At 35.7% G+C, this 21,182-nt stretch overlaps 1 pseudogene; it reads right to left on the minus strand.

Moving 5' to 3' along the window:
* Positions 1-16,851: 16,851 nt before the first annotated feature.
* On the minus strand, positions 16,852-20,619 carry LOC139706111 (thyroid receptor-interacting protein 11 pseudogene; annotated as a pseudogene).
* Between the last annotated feature and the right edge of the window lie 563 nt (positions 20,620-21,182).

Consider the following 21,182-nt stretch of genomic DNA (forward strand, 5'->3'; position numbering starts at 1 on the left):
CTTTCCAGAGTGGTTGCACACCCATCAGCAATATATGAGTGAATCTTTTCCTCAACATGCTTATTTCCAACATTTATCATTACTTGTATACTTGATAATTGTCATTCTGACTAGAGTGAGATGAAATCTCAATGTAGTTTTCATTGTATTTCTGTCATTTAGTTTGATACCATACCAATTATTGATTCTTTATTTTACTCCTTGTGTTTTAGGAGTTTTGTTGAGGAATTTGGTTCCTAAGCTGATATGATGGAGATCTGGCCTACATCTAGTAGGCACAGGATCTCTGGTCTAATGCCTAGGTCCTTGATCCACAGTGAGTTGAGTTTTTTGCAGGATGAGAGGGAGGGGGTTTGATTTCATTTTGCTACATATGTATTTCCAGTTTTCCTAGCATCATTTGTTAAAGAGGCCATTTTTTCCTCCAATGTATGTTTATGGCACCTTTGTCCTGTGTGAGATCACTCTACTTATATGGGTTTGTCTCTGTTTCTTCTATTCTGTTCCATTGTGTCCATGTTTTTGTACCAATGCTATGTAGGATTTTTTTTTGTTGTTGTTTGTTTGTTTGTTCGTTTTAAGGCCTGGTGTTGTGATGCCTCCTGCTTCACTTTTCTTGCTAATGATTGCTTTGGCTATTCTGAGCCTCTTATTTTTCCAAATGAATTTCATGCCTGCTTTGCTATTTCTATGAATAATGTCACTGGAATTTTAACAGGAATTTCATTAAATCTGTATAACACTTTTTGTAGTATGGCCATTTTCACAATATTAATCCTGCTTATCCAAGAACATGAGAGATCTTTTTCATTTTCTAAGATCTTCTTTAATTTCTTTCTTTAGTGTGCTGTAGTTTTTATTATAAAGGTCTTTCACCTCTTTTGTTAGACTGATTCCCAAGTATTTTTTCTTTTCTTTTTGAGGCTATTGTGAATGAAGTAGTTTTCCTAATTTCTCATTCAGGTGATTCATCATTGATGTACAGAAACACAGTTGATTTATGGCTATTTATTTTATATCCTGATAATTTTCTGAATTCATTTGTGAGTTCTAGAAGTTTTCTGGTAGAGTTTTTTGTTTCTTCTTAATATAGAATTATGTCCTCAGCACTAGGGAAAATTTGAGTTCTTCTTTTTCTATTTGTATCCCTGTAATTTCTTTCATCTGTCTGATTGCTCTTGCGAGAGTTTCAAGGACTAAGTTGAACAGAAGTGGAGAAAGAGGGCTTCCATGTCTTGCTCCAGTTTCGGGGGGAATGCTTTCAATTTTCTCCATTTAGAATGATATCGGCCTCGGTTTCCATCTACAGAACATTTGTGAAGTATGTTCCTACTATCCCTAGTTTTTCTAGTGTTTTGAGCATGAATGAATGCTGAATTTTGTCAAATTCTTTTTCTGCTTCTATTGAGATAATCATGTTATTCTTTGATATGGTGAATTACATTTATTGATTTCCATATGAATAACAAAATTGCATCCCCGGAATGAAACTCACTTAATCATGGTACACTATCTTTTTAATATTTTTGTGTGATTTGCCCATATTTTATGAAGAATTTTGGCATCTATGTTCAGCAGGGATATTGGTATGAAGTTTTCTTTCCTTGATGTGTCTTTGTCTGGTTTTGGTGTTAGGGTGATAGTAGGTTCATAGAATGAGTTTGGCAATATTTCCTTCTTCTCTAGTTCATGGAATAATTTGAGGATTGATGTTAGTTCTTCTTTAAAAGAAAAAAATTCTAAGATTCAGAGAATTCATCTTATCCTAGGCTTTTTTTTTTTGGTAGGTTTTTGATAGCATTTTCAATTTCTTTACTTGAAATTGATCTGATTAAATTTTCTATATCCTTCAGATTCAATTTTGGTAAATCATATGTCTTTAGAAATTTGTTGTCTTTAAATTTTTCTATTTTATTAGATTATAAGTTTTCAAAATAGTTTCTGATAATCCTCTGTATTTCAGTAGTGTCCATTGTGATATTTCCTTTTTCATCATGGAATTTGGGTCTTTTCCCCTTTCTCTTGGTTAGGTTGTCTAAGGGTTTTATTTATTTTTTTCAAAGAACCAACTTTTTGTTTTGTTGATTTTTAAAATTTTCTTCTTTCAATTTTATTGATTTCAACTGTGATTTTAAGTTTTCCTGATTCTACTGCTTTTGGTGTTAATTTGTTTTTCTTTTTCTAGGGCTTTGAGATGTAATGTTAGGTTATTTATTTGTTGAGTTTCTATTCCTTTAATGAATGAACTCAATGTAATGAACTTTCTTCTTATAACTGCCTTCTTAGTGTCCCAGAGATTTCATATGTGCGTCACTATTCTTGTTTGCCTCTAAGCATTTTTTAAATTTCATCCCTGATTTCTTCAGATGAACATTGGTCATTTAATAGCATATTATTTAGTTTCCAGGAGTGTGTGAGACTCTCCATTTTTTATTTTCTCCTTGATTTCTAATTTTATTCCATCATAATCCGACAGAATGCAAGGCATTATCTCTATTTTTTTTGTATTTTCTAAGAGTTGCTTTTTGGCCTACGATCGGTCTGTTTTAAAGAAGGATCCATGTGTTACTGAGAAGAAAGTGTATTTAGTCACTGATGAATGAAATATTCTATGTATGTTTGTTAAGTTTAAACTAGTAATTGTATTTTTTAGTTCTATAGATTCTTAATTTAGTTTTGGTTTGGAGGATCTATCTGGGGTTGGGAGAGATGTGCTAAAGTCACCCAGTACTATTGTGTTATGGTCTATTTGATTCTTGAAATTGAGAAGTTTGTTTGATGTACATAGATGCTTCATTGTTTGGGCATAAATATTTACAAATGTTATGTCTTGTTGATGCATATTTCCCTTAAGCAGTTTGAAGTGACCTTCTTTGTCCCTCCTATTAACTTTTGTTTGAAGTCCGTTCTAACAGTGTGGTTTTGAGGCAGCAGAGTTTCTATCCTGTGGGATAATAGTGTCCCTGAAGGATTGCAGTATGTCACTGCTTAGTGGGAGACAAATAATAACAACAACCAATGTAAACAATATACGGCGTTAAACCAAATAATTCCTGCTGTGACATCTATAATGTTAGTCATCACAATAAATAGAAATGACATTATCAATTATTATCCACAGTAAAAACAGTAAGATTGCAAATTGGCTTACAATTTTGAGTGGTGAACAGGGAGCGAACTAGGAGTGATTGAGGATGTGTTGATTATATGTAGGATACATATAGAAATAAAATATCATTGGGAGAGTGAATGATAGAACAATAAATATTGGCTGTTAGCAGATGAAAAGAGAGAAATAGAATCAAGGGAAACAGATAAGTGAGAGTGAAATATATAAAATAAAAATTTTAAAAATAAAAATAAAGAATACAAAACAAACCACAATATACTAATAAAACATCCTAGTCCTTAAAATATTGATCAATGAAAAATAACTACCTTCAAAAAATTCTAGAGATGAGAAAAAAGAAACAAACATGAATATGTATAAATGTCCATAAACTGTTCAGGTCACAATTAAAGAGAAAGAAAGAAAAAAAAAATAAAAAATAAATAAAATTAAAAGAAAAGAAATAGAAAAAAATGATGAAAATTTATAGAACTGATTCTGTTGGAGTTGATTCTGATCTTCCCTTCTCAGCACTTATTGGTGGGGTGGGATGGAGTGTGATGTCTGCTCTACCCTCAGGATGGTGTCATTGGAATATTCTGTGAGAGAAAATCCCATAGGCAGAGCTACTGGAGATGAGGTTTAGTCTTGGGTAGGCTCTGGTTTCTTCTTGATTGACAATTGGTCTGAAAATTTTAAATCTATACATCTCCAGGGCCAAGAAGTTGTCAATCCATGCTGGAACACTGCACCCCAGGATCTCTCCTGGGTTCCACTCATGCAGTGGAAGAGCCAATCCTTAGTTTACTCTGTCACCTGCAGACCCTTTTTTTCCTGGTCAATCTTTGGTAAATCACTCCTGTCCCTGCCCTTTCAAATTCCTGGCTGGGTGCTTCTCTTTCAGCTGGTCCTGCAAGCCACCAGTCTTGAGGGGGAGAGTGCTGCAGTCTGGCTGGGCACAATTCAGGAGCCACTTGTCAAAAGAAACGAACTTTATTTTTAGAACCACACATACCAAACAAAACAGCTCCTCAGGAAAACCTTCAGAGCCCAACTGCCACCACTGGCTGCCCACAAGCCTCTCAACCTCCCCGACTCCTCCTGCTCTTGAGGCTGATTGGCTGGGTCGCGGCGTGGGCAGAGCCAAAAAAAGTCCCCCAATGAGCAGCTCCATGGTCTGAAAGGGCGGGGAAACAGCCCAATGAGCATCACTGCAGAGGAGCCAATCAGTTGGCAGCTAGAAGTTGCTGGGGCCACTGTGAGCCAATCATCAGCTGGCTGCTGGAAGTTTGCTGGGGCCCCTTCGGCTGTGGCTCTCAACATCTCCCCCTCTCTGTTTAAACAACAAGCATGTGGCTTAGGGACCTTGCCTGCCTTAGGTTGTCCAATAGTACCCGTTATCGGATGAGCTGACCTCAAGGCGTCAGCCTCCTGTCTTAGGTTGGTACCATTGCAATTGGATCTTACCCATCACTGACTACTGGTCCAGTATACAGCCACACCTGTGGATAGGTCTTTGTACCAGTGGGGGGGTGAGGTTCTTTGCCTCACCTCTGTTGGCCCCCAAATTTTAGTTGAATGATCATGACAAGCAAAAGGGAGGAAGATACACCAAGCCAATTGACGGCTCCTTTTGGAAAAATTGTACCACCGATGACACCATCAGCAAAAATACCCCAACACTACCACAAGTCGCTGCACCAACAGATAGTTCACAATGCATAAAAGTGATACATAGTCCAGGCAAGTTCTGCAAGCAGTTCAGTGATGGCTATTGCAGAAGTTGTAGTTTGGTTTTATCTTTTTGTTCAATGGCAATGGGATGAAGATAGGAATTCTGGCAATAATGGCTAAAGAAAAAATTATGTAACATTCCAACAGGCACTAAAAGAAAACAATGTTCTGAATAATTTACATTATCCTGAACAGAATTATTAAATATAATGAAAAGGAAAGGTGAAAGTAAACAGATCTGTTAACCTCCTTTTTTGTTCACATATTAAAACAATCCTCAACAGCTGTTTACCCAATTTAAATTAAACCATTTAAATCACATGAATAAGAAAAAAAATATTTGGATCCATTTTTTCATGAGCACTCATCATATATGATATATGGACATACATACATACAAACATACAATACAAAACACAAGTGTGTACACATAATACATACAACACATAAGATAATAGTAAAGGCCTTGTAAATTTTTACAGGTGAAATCTCCATTGCAAAGTTTAAAAACTCCATAGTCAAAAAATAGAACTGATCAGCAAAACATTAACCTAGGTCTGTATGAGCTCACAAAACAAAATAGAACTTTATGATGTGGGAAAGGGCAATAATAAAAAGATATTGAAATAAAATCCTGGTTTCAATAGCCTCCAGGTGTGGGAGAACCACTGTCACAGATGTAAGGATAGCCAAAATGGAGTTCTGGATATCAGCTGTTATGGATTTGAGCGAAATCCTCTTCTTTTTGGTCTGTAGAAATCGCTTTAGTTAATCTCTCTGGGATCCAAATCTGCTGCTGTTCTCCCTGTCGAAACACACAAACAGACCTCCAACTCCAGACAATTACTGGGTCAGGACCTTTCTATTGCCTGTTAGAATATCCTTCCGAAGTACCTTGTTATTTACATTTTTTGGACACATATGCCTTTCCCCAGCACTAAGCCCTGATGAATCCAAATTTAAAAAGTTTAGAGTAAAAAGGGTTATTATAAGTTCATCTTTTGGGAATATATACCCCTTCCCAATTCCCTCTTTTTGCTTTAATAAGTACATTTTAATAGTTTGATGAGCTCTTTCAACTATCAGCAGCTTTCATAATACAATTTTATTGCTTTCAGGTCAACATTTGATTCCCCTGTACTAAGTTTACTTACAATGTAGTTTTGAGTCAGTAGTTTTCTTTGTGTTATGAACAAAAAGTGAAAAGGAGAATAAAGAAAAGCCACTTGAAAAAATCATCTTATATAAAAACATGTGCTTAGTTATCTTTTCTTACTTGTTTTTCTTCTTCTTCTTCTTCTTCTCCTTCTTCTTCTTCTTCTTATTTTATTATTGGTGGTGCTGGGCATTGAACCCAGTGCCTTGTGCATGCTAGGCAAGCACTCTACCAGCTGAGCTATATCCCCAGTCACATTCTGATTATTATAACCATATTCCTTACATGATATTATTCTATACAGATTTTCCCAGAAAAAAATATTATAAGCCTTTCCATTGTATCATATTACAATTATAATTTTACCTATTGTTTTAAATTATTTGGAAAATGTTTTTTAATTTTTTGTTTTATTTTTTTTTTTGAGAAGTTTATATTATATGTGCCTTTGGCTATTTGAAAATGTTTTTTAAACTTTACTCATAATCTTTAACTACAGAATGCTAAATTCATTAGAATTTTATTCTATACACTTCCTAGGGGTATGTTGTTAAGGATCCTCTGTAGGAAAAATAACATTTAATTTAAAAATGCTCTTAAAATGTTTTGTGTGGGTGTGTAGACAGAGGATGATTAATAGGTGCAGGGGTGCAGATGGATAGTGCCGCAGTCAAACAGATCTGTTAACCACCTTTAAAAACAATCCTTAACAGCTGTTTACCTAATTTAAATTAAACCATTTAAATCACGTGAATAAAAAAAATTGGATCAATTTTTTCATGAGTGCTCCTCATACACGAAATATGGACATACACACACACAGACATACAACACAAAACACAAGAGTGCACACAAACATACAACACATAAGACAATAGTAAAGGCCTTGTAGCTTTACCTAGGTGAAATCTCCATTGCAATGTTTAAAACCTCCACAGTCAAAAAATAAAACTGATCAGAAAAACATTAACCTAGGTTTGTATGAGCTCAAAATATAAAATAGAACTTTATGATGTGGGAAAAGGCAATAATAAAATAGATATTGAAAAAAGCATCCTGGTTAATCACTGTCACAGATGTAAGAATAGCCAAGCTGGAGCTCTGGATATCAGCTGTTATGGATTTGAGTCAAATCATCTTCTTTTTGGTCTGTAGAAATTGTTTTGGTTAGTCTCTCTGGAATCCAAATCGGCTGCTGTTCTCCCTGTGGAAACACACAAACAGAACCCCGACTACAGACAATCACTGGGTCAGGACCTTTCCATTGTCCTGTTAGAATATCTTTCCAAAGTACCTTAGGCTTATGTACATTTTTTGGATACATATGCCTTTCCGCAGCACTAAGTCCTGATGAATCCAAATTTAAAAAGTTTAGAGTAAAAAGTGTTATTTTAAGTTTATCTTTGGGGGATATATACCCCTTTCCAATTCCCTCTTTTTGCTTTAATAAATACATTTTAATAGTTTGATGAGCTCTTATAACTATCCCTTATTCCTGTGGATTGTATGGGATTCCTGTAAAACATTAACTGATTTTTCTTCAGGGATGATGTTCCAAAATATCCTATATGCATCCTTTGGAAATTTAAAGATCCTTTTAAATTTAAGTCTTCCAAAAGCATTTTGCCTTAGTTTTTAGAATTACTTTAGTCCTTTTAATTTTTTGATGTGGTTTTAAACCAATTTCCTTCTAGTTTAACGTTTTCTAAATTGGCTCTTGTCTATAAATTTTAAAACCCTCATCTGAGACTTCTAATTTCTGCACCACCAGAAATTAAAGTTGATGGGCTTTTTGAAAAAATTACTAATAATCTCCTTGTTCTTCTATTTTATCCAATATTTGACTTTAAACTTCTCTCTTCTACCTTTTTCTATCTTGAATGTCTGTATCTAATAGTTGTCTTAGCTTTTTGTATTTTCTATCTGAAATACATTTACTTGACATTTTCAACCATTTTCTATCTTATTTCTATCTTCTAGTTTTTTTTCTAAGGTTTGTATATTTACCCTTAGTTGCTTATTCTCCTCCTAGTTTTCTTTTGTTTCCTATTTTGTGGGTTTAAAATTCTTGTCTTCCTACATCTTTTTTATCTTCCTACATCTTTTCTTTTTTTTAACTTTCTATACTTCTGTCTTTAAAGTTTTTCACTTCAATTTTTTAATCTTCTTTATCTAAGTATCTTTTATGCTATTATCTTCCCATTTTCATGTTTTTTTTAAGTAATGCTTTTAAGATTAACTAGGCTTCAAATGATGCACTCTTTCCTCCACCATGAAGGCATCTTAACCACCTTTAATTTAACCTTTTAAAGCCTTCCAATTATCATCTATACTGTACTTTTAAATGTACTTTTTCACCACCTACAGCTTCACTCTTTTAAAAGAGGCTTAGATTTTGTTTAAATCGCTTCAATGTTAGTTTACATGGCTGCCCTTCAACCAAAGGCTTTTTTTTTTAACTCCATTAAGAAGCTTTGTCTCAATCTGCCATGTACAAATATCTTTTTCTTCTTTCTTCCTTTCTCAAGCTTTTAAATTAAGTCTAGTTTCCTCAAAATCTTTTAAAATCACATTTTACAACTTTTTACTTTACCACACAGAGATTATCTCATCTAGAAACATTTCTCTCTTTTTTTTAACCTTTATATTACAATATATTTCCACATCTTGAATCTTTTTATATCTCTTTTGTAGCCATTAACCCTTTTTATAAATTCACATTTTGAAACACCCTTATAAAATTTCTGATTTAGACAAATTACTCTACTTTAATAAGATGAAATACTTTCATGTTTTTTTATGATACTATAATGCTATAATTGAAACCCAACTGAAAATGTTTCTACTCTTTGTATATAAATTACACATGATAGAATCTTAACTCTTAGTAACCTTGTTTCAGCAAAGACACAGGCACAAAGCAATATTAAACATTTTTCCATTCACCAATTTATGAAAACACACATAATGTTTAAATATATTACCTTATGGAACTTAATAAGTAAAGAGCACTTGATTTTATGTTTAGTGGTTGATATTTTAACACTTTAGCATTGTAAATTAATCAGATATCTGTAAAAACCAAGATCTTAGACAAGTGTAGTATACAGAACTAGCCATCTCTTTCTTGTTGAAGAAAATTCCTTCTACAGGATACCATGATGGTCCCATTGATATATTTAACAACTCGTCTTTAAAAAGCCATGTGCTACATTTTTGTATTGTATTAACATATGCCCTAACTGTTCTTGGTCTTACTGGGGTGCCTCCTTTCTCTAACAATTTCTCTTCCTCAGAGGCGAACAACTTCAAACTTTGAGCCAACCATTTTCCCCAGTTTGCCTGAGAAAGTTCTAGGAACAGGCAACTTGAAATAAAAACAAAATAAATCAAAACAAGAACACATTGTTTTTTGAAATGGTCACCCATTCTTTCGCTCTCCTTCAGGGGCGAGTAATTTCACTTACCTCCAAGTTTCAGACGTTCCCCGTACGGGCCACCAAATGCCGCAGTCTGGCTGGGCACAAAATCACGAGCCACCACACACCTTGTAGATTCAAACAGCAACTCTTTATTCCCGAACTCACACCGGCACTCTACAAACAAGTTCTGGGCAAAATCCACACTGTCCACTGGGCTTTGAATCCCCAAAACTCTCTGAATCCTGCGAGAACTCAACGGGAACTCAAGGAGAGGGCGCGCCTGAGGCAGCAGGATATGCCCTATTCCCAGCAGGGTACACCTTAAACCTGGAACGGCCCTAAACCCAAGGAGCAGGATACTCCCTAATCCCAGCAGGATACACCCTAAACCTGGATCCGCCCTGGTCCTTGAGCAAGGTCACCGTACATGCAATGTCACTGCAAATGACCTGGGTCATGCCATGTGTCATACCTACTTGGCAATGGCACTCAGCAGGATAGAATAACTCCTAATTCTGTATAATATGTAGGGTAACTATGGTTGACAATAATTAATATTTCAATATAGCTAATCATGAGAATTTTGAATGTTTTCAACACAGAGAAATGACATGTCTTCTGTGAGAGATATGCTGATGATGTTGTAATTATACGTTGTATTTATATGTTGTATTTATATATTGAAATGCCATTGTATATATATATTAAATGCTATGATTACCATATATAAACTATACACACACACACATATGCACACACACACACACATATATGCACACACACACACACACATACACACACAACTGAAAGGAAAAGTGGAAAGAGAAATTTTAGTGGTAATGGAATATTTCTCTATCTGGTTTGTATTGGTCATTACAGGAATCTACACAGATGATACAATGTCATAGAACTACAACACATTGTTCTAACATTGGTTGGTCTTCCTGGTTTTGATATTGCACTACAGTTGTATAAGAAGAAACCATTGGGGAAAACTGAGTGGAAGGAAAGTACTACTGTTCTGTACTACCTTTACCACTTTCTGTGATTCTATAATTCTTCAAAACAAAAAAACACCTTCATTGATTTCTTCCCATCTTGAATTAAGTTCTAAAACAGACAATACACTATTTTCCCTTTCTTTCCTCAATGCAATTTTTCAATATTTTATGTTACCATCTTTCTGTTCTTGTGGGTTTCAAGACTCACTAGATTGAGTTTACTCAGCAATGTTTTCTGCTTTTGTAACAGTAAATACAATGATAAGAAGAAAAAATTTTGCAATCTCTGTACTCAAGCATAAGGCTAATTAATACACAAAACATAGTATGTTCATTCAGGAAACAGATATGCTTATGTAGAAGGAATATTTATTTTTAAGATAAACATTCAAAATATTGTATCAACTAGCTGAAGTAGTGATAGCTATCTATTGTTAGAACTATATACATCTTTGCTTTTGATAAGTTGGTTATAATCAAGACACTACCAAATTGGAACTTCCTTTCATATTCTATATCACATATTTAAATGAGAACAGAAAAATAAACAGGAATAAATTTGCAATTTATTCCCCAGTCAAGTAAAACACTATACAATGAAATGCTTTGCATTTTCCTTTGTTGCACAGATGTGTCTGGAAATAAATTGACTTGAAATCTGGGATGTCTAGCCATAAATTATTCTCAGTGTGATACAGAGGATATACATTTTAACTACTATTTTTACTGCTAAAAGATCCTTCAAAGCACTATTCAGGAATGATTGCAGAAATTTTTGAAGTAAACACTGAGATATTTATCCACTAGAGATACATAACAATACTCAAACCAAAATATTTGTTTGAAGTCCTTTTGCTTTGGCATTTTCCAGTACATCTTAAAATGTCAGTGGTGAATATATCTTCAAATATTGTTGTCTGGCAAGTTCCCCAGGGCTCCAAAAACGAGATAGGATAAGTCCACATTTGACTAGTGACTGTGAAATTGCCATAAAGCTTACCAGTTGGTTCTTGAGTCCCACTAGTTAAAGTCACCTGACTTGTTTTTCAGTTGTCAACTCTATCATTGTCCTTGCCTGAAGACCACAAGGTGTGTTAACACAGATGGACCCAAGAATTCAATGAAGCACTCCCTCAGCTTGTCAAGGAGAGGAACTCACTGTGGCTCCCACACACATCCTCAGGTGGATGGACACTCCAGGATTCCATACCCTCATTTGCTTATTCATCTTGATCTGATTTTGTTCTGTATACACATAAATGACTTGGAAACTCTCAGTATGGCTGCTAGAGAAGTAAATCAAAGGGCTTCCTAAGCCTGAATCCAACTTAGGTCTTTAGAAGCAACAATTGAACCTCTTTCTCTTGCTCTTCCAGGATAGGAAGGATACAGCTCTATTTCCAACCAGTTCCCTAATTTAACTCCCTTCAGAGATGTCATTGTGGTTTTTAAAGTAGTTACTAAGCTGACTATATAAGATTACATAGATTCAGCATCTCTAGGAAACCATAACAGGTAGAAAAATGGAGTTAGAAATGTTATTTTTAGCCCATATGTTACAGCAAGAGATTAGCACTTTTGAAATTAGATTGTAGAAAAACTGCATCATGAGGTTACTGAAATTCTTTATAAACCTGAAGATACATAAATCTCTGCACATACACAGATGAATGTTCACACAATCTTTGTTAGGACAGTCATTTTGGGCATGATTCATTGGTATTTAAAACTCAAATTCAAATTCATTATGAATTTTTGCCACAAGTGACTTGAAGTAATGACTTCGTGATCGATCTCAATTGTTTAGCTTAAATAAAAAGATTGTTTACATGATTTTTTGTTTGTTTGTTTAGGTATGGGATTAAACCTAGGGATGCTTAACCACTGAGCCACCTCCCCAGTTCTATTTATTTTATTTTGTGACAGGGTCTCTCTTAATTGCTGAGAGTGGCTTTGAACTCCTGGAATTAAAGGCATCTGTCACCGCACCATGCTTGGTGTAAAAGATTTTTATTTTTTTAAAGAAATACATGTCCTCATAAGACAAAGCCTTGATAAACAGGTAAAAATCTGATAGATAGACACAAACTATTTGTAAAGTGGTTTTCTTGAAGATCAGATTATTTCGAAGTTATATAAATCATATTATTCTTTTTCCTTTAATAAGATCATTTTTTGGTGCATTACAATTGTACATAATAATGGACTTCCTTGTTACACATTGGTACATTCACATAACCTAATTTGCGTCAATTAGATTTCCCAGTACCTTCTCTTACTCCTCCCTCTCCTCATCTCTGGAAATCACTTATCATCCCTGAGAAGGACAAGAAAAAAGGAAATAAACTGCTGGATGACAGTTCTTCAATTCCAAGGATCATTCAAGGTATCACCTACAGAGCATTGCTCCAAAATTGGGGATAGAGAAGGGAAGCTACACTGGTTAACTGTTGCAGAGTTTGATCAGTTCAATGGATTTTGGTCTTGGTATATTTTGCCTGTCCCAAATAGTTTTTCAAATGGTCAAGCTAACCAGCAAATCTGCTCCAGCCCCTTTTGTCCAGTCTAGTATTACTTACTCTAAGCAAATCATCCTAAAGTTCCTCCCCAGCAACTGAGGAAACAAAGACTTATGATAGAAATGAAAGAAAACTCCATTTTTTATCATTTGATACTTCATGTCCATAAATTGCTAAAGGTTTGCAATAAATTTTCTCAAATAATATTTCATCTGTGCTCATAAAAAGTATACACATTTTAATTGTTGGGAACTTTTACCTCTCTTGGGACCCATGCCATTATTGGGTGGTGGCTGAGGTGGCCTCATGGGTTCTTCCAGAGCATTTCCATATACATGACCTGGCTGGATTGGCGTTCGCAGGCTTTTAGCCCCTGCATGGGCTTTGGACCTTAGTGCTGCCTAACGGTTTAATCTGAAAACCTTCTATGCCCCTTAGTGATAGTGACGTAACTACCCCTTATTGGATCATCCTCCTGTCTCTTCTTACTCCCTCCTTCTATCACTATATAACCTTGTCCCTGACACAATAAAGTTGAGATTGTTGCACATTTTTTTGTTGACTCACCCCCACACTCAGTGTGATTGTGGGCCAGGTTGGGTAGCAGGCCAGGTCGAGAAACTTACCATCTTGCTCAGCCCAGGAGACACTAGCTGGTCTAGTGGGCTTCACTACCTCTGTCAGAGCGCGGTTCTGACAGCTGATGCCTCTGAGATGACAGGCTGATCCTGCCTGCCTCCCATGTACCCTTTGTCACAGGGAGCGACATTAATGTGAGACCAAATAAAATCCAGTGATAGACATTAATAGAATATCTCAAATAAGTATTTAATAAAAAGGCGAGGAAATACAGGGTCTTTAATGAAACTTTAATAAAATTTATGAGACAAGGAAACTGAAAGCACAATATTTTCTTAGGAACTTTTCTGTTTGGTTTTATCTTTACAATATAGAAGCTTTTTATAAGAATGCGGGGAGTATGAAATCTTCTAAGGCTCTCTTGGTGTTTTCTCCATTAAACGCCTTGTCTTAAAAATCTTGAATCTATATTAATTTTTGTAATTTTCTGAGTACCTGTATAAGATATTTTTCTTAAGAATGTAGTGAGGTCGCTGTTTCCAAGAGCTCTTCAATTCTGAAATATAAGAAGTGTTTTTCCAGGCATTGAAACCCAAAGGCTCACCTAGAGACAATGGAGTGAGTAGAATATATAAAAATCTCTTAAGACAAATCTGAACTCTGCTTTTCCCAACCATGTGAAGTCTATTGGAAGAAGATTCCAAGTAATTTGGCAAGTCGAAGCAAAATATATACTTTGATATTCTTCTCAGGGGTAAGCCATGTGATGTTGCAGGAAGGCAGATTTTAGTGCTGAATTTCTGATTGTATCCCCCCAAAAGTTGTTCCATGAATATCATGCAAGAATGTAACCTCCAAAAAATAAATAAATAAAAAAGAGAGAAAATTGGACTTAAGAAGGCTGGATAATATTTGCATGTTCATGCATTTTTACCACACATCATACCTTCTTATTTCTTCCTTGCTCTTCTTTGAAACATGTGCTTTCATTTTTCATTTTGGCTTAATATGCTATCACTTAATAATAATTCAGTAAATTTACTTAGAACAAGAAAGTCACCTAATGACTCATGTCTTAGAGATGCTTTCAAAAAAAAGTAATTGTTCATTTTGTACCATAGAGTATTCCCAGTGTATCCTAGAATTGTTGCAACTGATGCTGGAAGCTTTGAAATAGAGCAGAAGGCATAAGGGCTGTGGCTTGTGACCCTTCCCAAAGAATGTAAGATTGATAGACATTGAATGCAAATAAGCAACTATGCATCATTGAATTTTTTCCTGTCACTAAAATGCTAGTAGAGCTCAAGGAATTGTGAGTCTCTTTGTCTACAGTACAGGAAAAATAAGAAATTTAAAGACTTGAGTTACATACAATTTCTGATAACGTACCTTAGTACTTAGAAGGTTCTCAACTTAAAAACACAAAAAGAGAAATGGCATCATTTTCCATAGCATTTGGAAACTTTCCATAGGTTGGAAACTTTATTATCAGAGTTCATCAGTTCTCAGACATTTATATGTTTTGAATATTTAGCCAATCTGACTTTTGGATGCGTCTTCCAGTTGTTGTTTCAGTGATTTTGTGTATGCCTAACAACTGATGGCATCTTAATTTTGGTAAAAAAATGTAAATGTTAAGGTGAAATTTAGAAATAAGAAAGGAAAAGCTGATATGTGTAGAAACTGGGTGTTTTGTCTTCCTTTTTTTATTTTGGTAAAGTAAAACAAAAGATAAACCAAAAGTTTCTAGCTAAAGTTTAGGTAAAATCAAAGAGGAGAAAAAAGAAGATAATATAGCTAATACTTCTCTGCCACCTGTAATTTCTAAAACAACTAAGAGCATTTTTATTAAAATTAACTCTTTTGACATTTATATTAAATTATATAGTCAATATTAATTAATTCAATCTATATTATGTTATTTAAATTTACTTTGTTAAATTGTATTAATTTAAATAAAATTTAATGAATTTTTAAATATAAATCATACTATAATTTAATATAAGTTAATAAACAATGTCAGTTAATAAAATAAATTTAAATCAAACAATAGTATTAATAAAAGAAATTTAAACAATAATAATAAAATAAATTTAAATTAGATTAACTTATATTAAATGATAATATAATTTATATTTAAAAATATATTAAATTTTGTTTAAATTAATTTTAATAAAAATGCTCTTAATAGTTTTAGAGACTACAGGTGTCAGAGAAGTATGTGCTATGCAATCTGCTTTTTCTCTTCACTGATTTCACCTACTTAAGATAGAAACTTTTGGTTGATCTTTTACCTTAATTTATCAAAAGGTTGTAACTACTCCTATTTTAAAGCTTTTCATCTTTCAAAAACTGTTGTTAGCTTATTTCTCCCCCCAACTTCTTTTGATCTAATGTTTTATAAAATGTGTTTATAAGAATTATTGTAGAGCCCCCAATAGTATGTAGATAAACAGTCCAGATACTTAATGATACATTCTTACTAATTAACTTTTCGATTGGAAATGGATCATGTGATCCCACTTTGGGGTTGACTCATAAAAATACTCTTCCTTCTGGATATATTTAACATCTGGAAAACTGAATTAATGTGAAGTGACTTTTATATAGAAATGGAAATAAGCAAAATGGATAGGGGTCATAGAATTTGGATTAAAAGCATCTTAGTATTTATCCACTAAGCTTCATGTTTACGTCCTCTCCATTGGAATTTTCGCTTGGTACTTGTACAGTGTTATCTTGGATAAACTAAATATTCTCAACTTTTTGCAACATTACATTTGGTTTTCATGTACTCTAAATCTGAGACCTCCTTCTTATGGGTTGGATTTTTCTTGTTTCCTGTTATTTACATGTATCATTTTTTATCTTAATGCCATTAAATTTAACAAATATTATTATTTAAAAAAAAGAGGTTGGAACTAATGGTTCAAGAATGCTGCTCTGTACAATTGCTCACAAAAGTACATCAGAATTGATGACTGGTGATGATTAACTGCTACATTGGAACAAAATTTTATAAACAAAAAAGTGCTATAACAAACAAAACAAATTTTTAAAAAAGAACTATAGCAAAAAAACATAACAACAACCCAAAAAATAAAATAAAATACCTAGTAGCTATAAACCTACATATACCAGCTTTTTTGCTTTCTCTTTTTGTCTACAAATACATGAGTACTTTTTCAAAAGGCCATGCTGTAAAACATCAAAAAGTGTTATGGCTTGTTTAAAATGCTAAATATTTAGAAGATCCTGGAGTACAACTCTGGTACTATTGTCCGGGGACACTGACAAAGGTGTAAAGGTAGGCCAGAAATCTGCAATGGGTTTAAAAAGAGGATGCCCAGGTCCACCAAGTCCAACGCCAGCTAGGCTTACTAAGAGGCACAGCTGCTGAACGGGGGACCAAGAATGGATTCCCCTTGGTGCTTCTGCCAGCTCTTAATTCGGGAGCATCTTTAACATTTCCTGGTACATTTACAACTTGCTGTCTCCTTCCTGGTGAGTCTAGACAGTCCATGGCATGGGCAGAAACTTTTGGTGGTGAAACAGAGGGATGAGACTCCTTTTCCAGAAATTTGACAAAGAGTTCTGCAAAAGAACTATTAAGCACAGGTTATTGATTTGGTCTCAAAGGAATGTTGGAGACACTTTTCGATGCCCTTCCAAGCCAACTACTCATCCACTTACTGACACCACCATAATATTCATTCAACAATTGCTCCAATTCCTCCTTTGGAATGTCCAGGATGCTCCCCATCAACAGCAACACCTCACGATGTTTGTCTTTTGGTGTCTTGAAAAGACCAATAAAAAGGTTTCTCATGAGGACTTTGTCCACTCTTCCTTCTGTGCTGCTGACCAAAGTCGACAATTTCTGTTGTACATGGTCAAACATTTCTTTTCGGAGCTCGTTTTGTTTTTTCAGTTCTTCCATCTGTTCTTCCTTGAGATCTAAGTCTTCTCTCAGTCTGGAAGCAGAATCCAACATAGCGTTTGCTTCATCCAAAGGTTGCTGCAATGATGATACTTCTCCTTCTAGCTTTTCAGCCTTGTTCTTCCATTCAGCTATCGACTGTTTTTCTTTGGCTAATTCAGCAGAATGCATAGCTTTCTCTTCTTCTTGGAAGTGCTCTAAAACCCTTTGCAGGTTACTTGATGACAGGGCATACTGCCTTACTCGTTCCTGGGAGAGCGAAAGCTGCAGTGCATTCTCATCCCTCTGTTGAGAGACCAGACTCAACTGTTCCTGCAGAGACTCTATCTGCACACTGGCTTGGTGACTTGCTTTAGAAGATGCAACTAGCTTTTCCTCCAAGAGTGTGACTTTCTGTCTCAGTTTAATCTCCTTGTCTTCTGCAGCCAAAATTTCCTGAGTGTAAGACTCTTCTGATTCCAAGAGATGGCTGCGTAGCCTTTCTAGCTCCCGGTTTAGGCGTAATTCTTGGTCCCGTAAGTGTTGAACCTCTTTTTTTCTTAGGATTTTTACTTTGGTCTCTTGAAAAATATCAGAATTCAGTGTTTGAGCATCTCCTCTTTCTCCAGGCAACTGGGCTTTTAGTTCTTCAATAGTTTTCTGCAAGTTCTTAATTTCGTCCTCTTTTTCTAAAATTAAGTGGCTATGCGCAGCATTCATCTGCTCATATTTGTACTTCAATTCATCCATTTCCTCCTTCTGCTCCTGTAAAGACTGAAGTAGTTGCATTTTACGCTTGTTTTGATTTTCAATTATATTCAGATCTTCTTTAATTTCATCCTCCAGATGATTTTTGACTATATTCAGTTGAGATACCTCCAATTCTAGTTCTGTGATAGCATCAAGAGCTTTAGGCTTAGCCACTGGTACAGCTTGATTGTGCTGTTCCCTAAGTATTTCCATCTCTAATTGCAGATACTTGTTTTCTGCTTTCATGTAGGCAAGAATTCTTTCCTTTCCTTCAATGGATTGCCTTAAAGTTTCATTTTCTCTTAAGGCCTGAGAACACTTATCTAAATCCTTTTGTAGTTCTGAACTTTTTTCTTCGAGTTTTTCAATAAAAACTTCTTTCTCATTTATGACTTGTATCAATTGCTTCTGTTCTTCTATATAAGATGCCAAAATTTCCTCAGTTTCTTTTTGACCAGCAGTCATTTGCTCAATATTCTTTTTGAGTCCTGCTATTTCAAAGTCCTTCTCTTGAGTGAGTTGAACTACACATTCGTGTTTCAGCTTTAAGGCAGAGGTATTCAAATTATGTGCTTTGGAGAGTTCCTGAATAGTCTGCCTGTGATTATTTGCTTCTTCCAACAGTCTTTTTTCTGCCTGGTGCAGTTTGGCTTCAATCTCTTCTTTGTCTTTTTTGAGAGTCTCCATGATAGTGTCTTTTTCTTGAGAGATTTGATTGTTAGCAGCAATAGATTCTTCCAACTCATGTCTTACATCTTCACATGCTATAATCAACATTTCATTTTCCGTTTTGAGATCAACAGCAACTTTCTTTAAATTTTCATTGAGCTGTTCTACTTCAGAAAGATTTTGCCTTAAGTTGCTAACTTCAGCTTCCCGTTCTTTAAGCATGTCATCCTTACAATGACTGTTAGAGTCTTCATTCAGAGAACTTCGGTACTTACTCTTAAATCCAGACAGCTCATCTTCAATTTGTCTAATGTGATCCTTAAGCCCAAGGTTTTCCTGCTGGATGTTTAAACTATTTTTTTGTGACTGATTTAGCTGATCTACTAAGTCTTCTACTTTACCTTCAAGCTTCTGCTTGGTTAAATGCAAATCACTGAGGCTCTGTGCATTCCTAGTTAACTTCTCCTTCTGCACATGCAACTCTTGGGATATGTTCATTTTATCATCCTCAAGTTGATGAACTCTCTGTTTTTCATCACCTAGTTCTTGTTCCAACTTCTTGATGACAAGGTCTCCTTCATTTTGTTGTTTTGATAGCTCATCTTTTATCAAAATTATGTGCTTTGTAGCTTCCTGATTCTGATGATCCAGTTCTTCTAACTCAGCTATCAGCATTTTCTTTTCATTGATAGTCTGATTCAGTTCTTCCTCCTTTGCCTTCAAGTGAAGTTTTAAGTCTAGTAATTGTACATTCAAATTCATGTCTGTTGAAGTTCTCTTTTTCATGACTTGATAGTCATAGCTCAATTTTGACAGTGACATCTGAAGTTCCTCTTTTTCTTGACTCAATGATGACTTCTCTTTTTCTAAAGCTTCAACATGCATTTTAAGTTTCAGATTGTCTTCTGCAAGATGGTTAACCTGGTTTAAGCCATTTAGTCTCATGATTTTCTTCTCAGCATCAGCCAGGGCTTGTTGTAGCCTGAACACTTCTTCCACTGCTGAACTCTGTGGAAGGATTTTTCCCTTTTCTGCCACAGTAGGACTGTGCTCCAAAACTGACATTTCATGCTGATGATCATCTGTGTATGGACTTTGGTTTGGTTGAAGAGTCTTGATAGTATTTTGTACTTTGCAGATTTCACTTGTGTCAGAATGATGTGTTCCCTGAGCCTCAGCAATCTGCCTCGAGTGGCCAACTTCAGATTCATGTCTTGCAACCTCAATTGACAATCTGTTTGTTTCTTGTTGTGATAAAATTATGTCACTAAAGTCCATGTCATCATCACGAAAGGCTGAAAAATGACTACTGATGCGGGAATCCAATGGAGCCAGTGCAGTTGTTGGTACACCACCAGCTCCTGAAGGTACTGATTGAGCAGCTGCCTGTAGTTGGAACACTTGATCTTGCAGTACAATCTGTCTTGCTTTAAGATGGCTGATCTCTCCCTCTTTCTGTTGCAGTTGATTTTGGTAACTTACAGACTGATGCTTTATTTGCAGCTCTGATGCTTCATGCTTTTTTTCCAGATCAGTACAATACTTTTTCCGTGTTTCATTCTCACATCTTAGTGTGGAATCAGTAGTTTCCATTTCCTTTCTCCAACAATGATGTAAAGCTGCTTCTAGGTCTCCTAAGTCATCCAGAAGTATTTCCCTGGTGAAGCTGGAGATATGGCCAGTGAAGGAAGCCAAGCTGCTCCCCACCTGACACAAGAAGTGGCCTAAGCCTGAGCACAGGCCTCCAAACCAGGACGACATCGCGGTCACTTCAGAGATCCATCGGACCAGCTCCGAAAACCGCGTCCATCACCATCCACTTCTCTGCCCCCAACGTCCTCCAGCGTTGCTGGGGTCAATTATGACGCAAGCGCTCAGAATTCCTCACAGCGCGAGGTTCCTGGGGCTCTGCCAACCCCAGCCATCCCTTCCTGCCTGTAAACTCAGAAGCCTGTCCTGGGCTTTGACCAGGGACTGGCATCCAGTAGCTCACTCACCCCCTGCAGGGCCCCTGCTTCTTCCCTGCACTTGCCTGTCAGCTATTGGCTCACAGGATTGGGCAGGGTTGGCTGGGAGGAGCTAGAGCTACAGGAAAGTGTTCTAGTTTGAGTCCAAAGGCAGTGTGCTGTGGAGCCAGAAAGAATCAATGTTGTAGATGAAATCCAAAGATAGTTCACTGGACAGTGCCCTCTTGTCTGGGAGAGGTGGACTTTTTGTCGCATTCAGGTGCATTTAGTTGACAAGGTGAGGTGTCGCTCCATTACAGAATGCAATCTACTAATTAAAAGTCCCCGATTCAAAAGTAAATCTCACCCCATAACACC

The sequence above is a fragment of the Marmota flaviventris genome, chromosome 6, assembly GCF_047511675.1.
Source record: "Marmota flaviventris isolate mMarFla1 chromosome 6, mMarFla1.hap1, whole genome shotgun sequence".
NCBI lineage: Eukaryota > Metazoa > Chordata > Mammalia > Rodentia > Sciuridae > Marmota > Marmota flaviventris.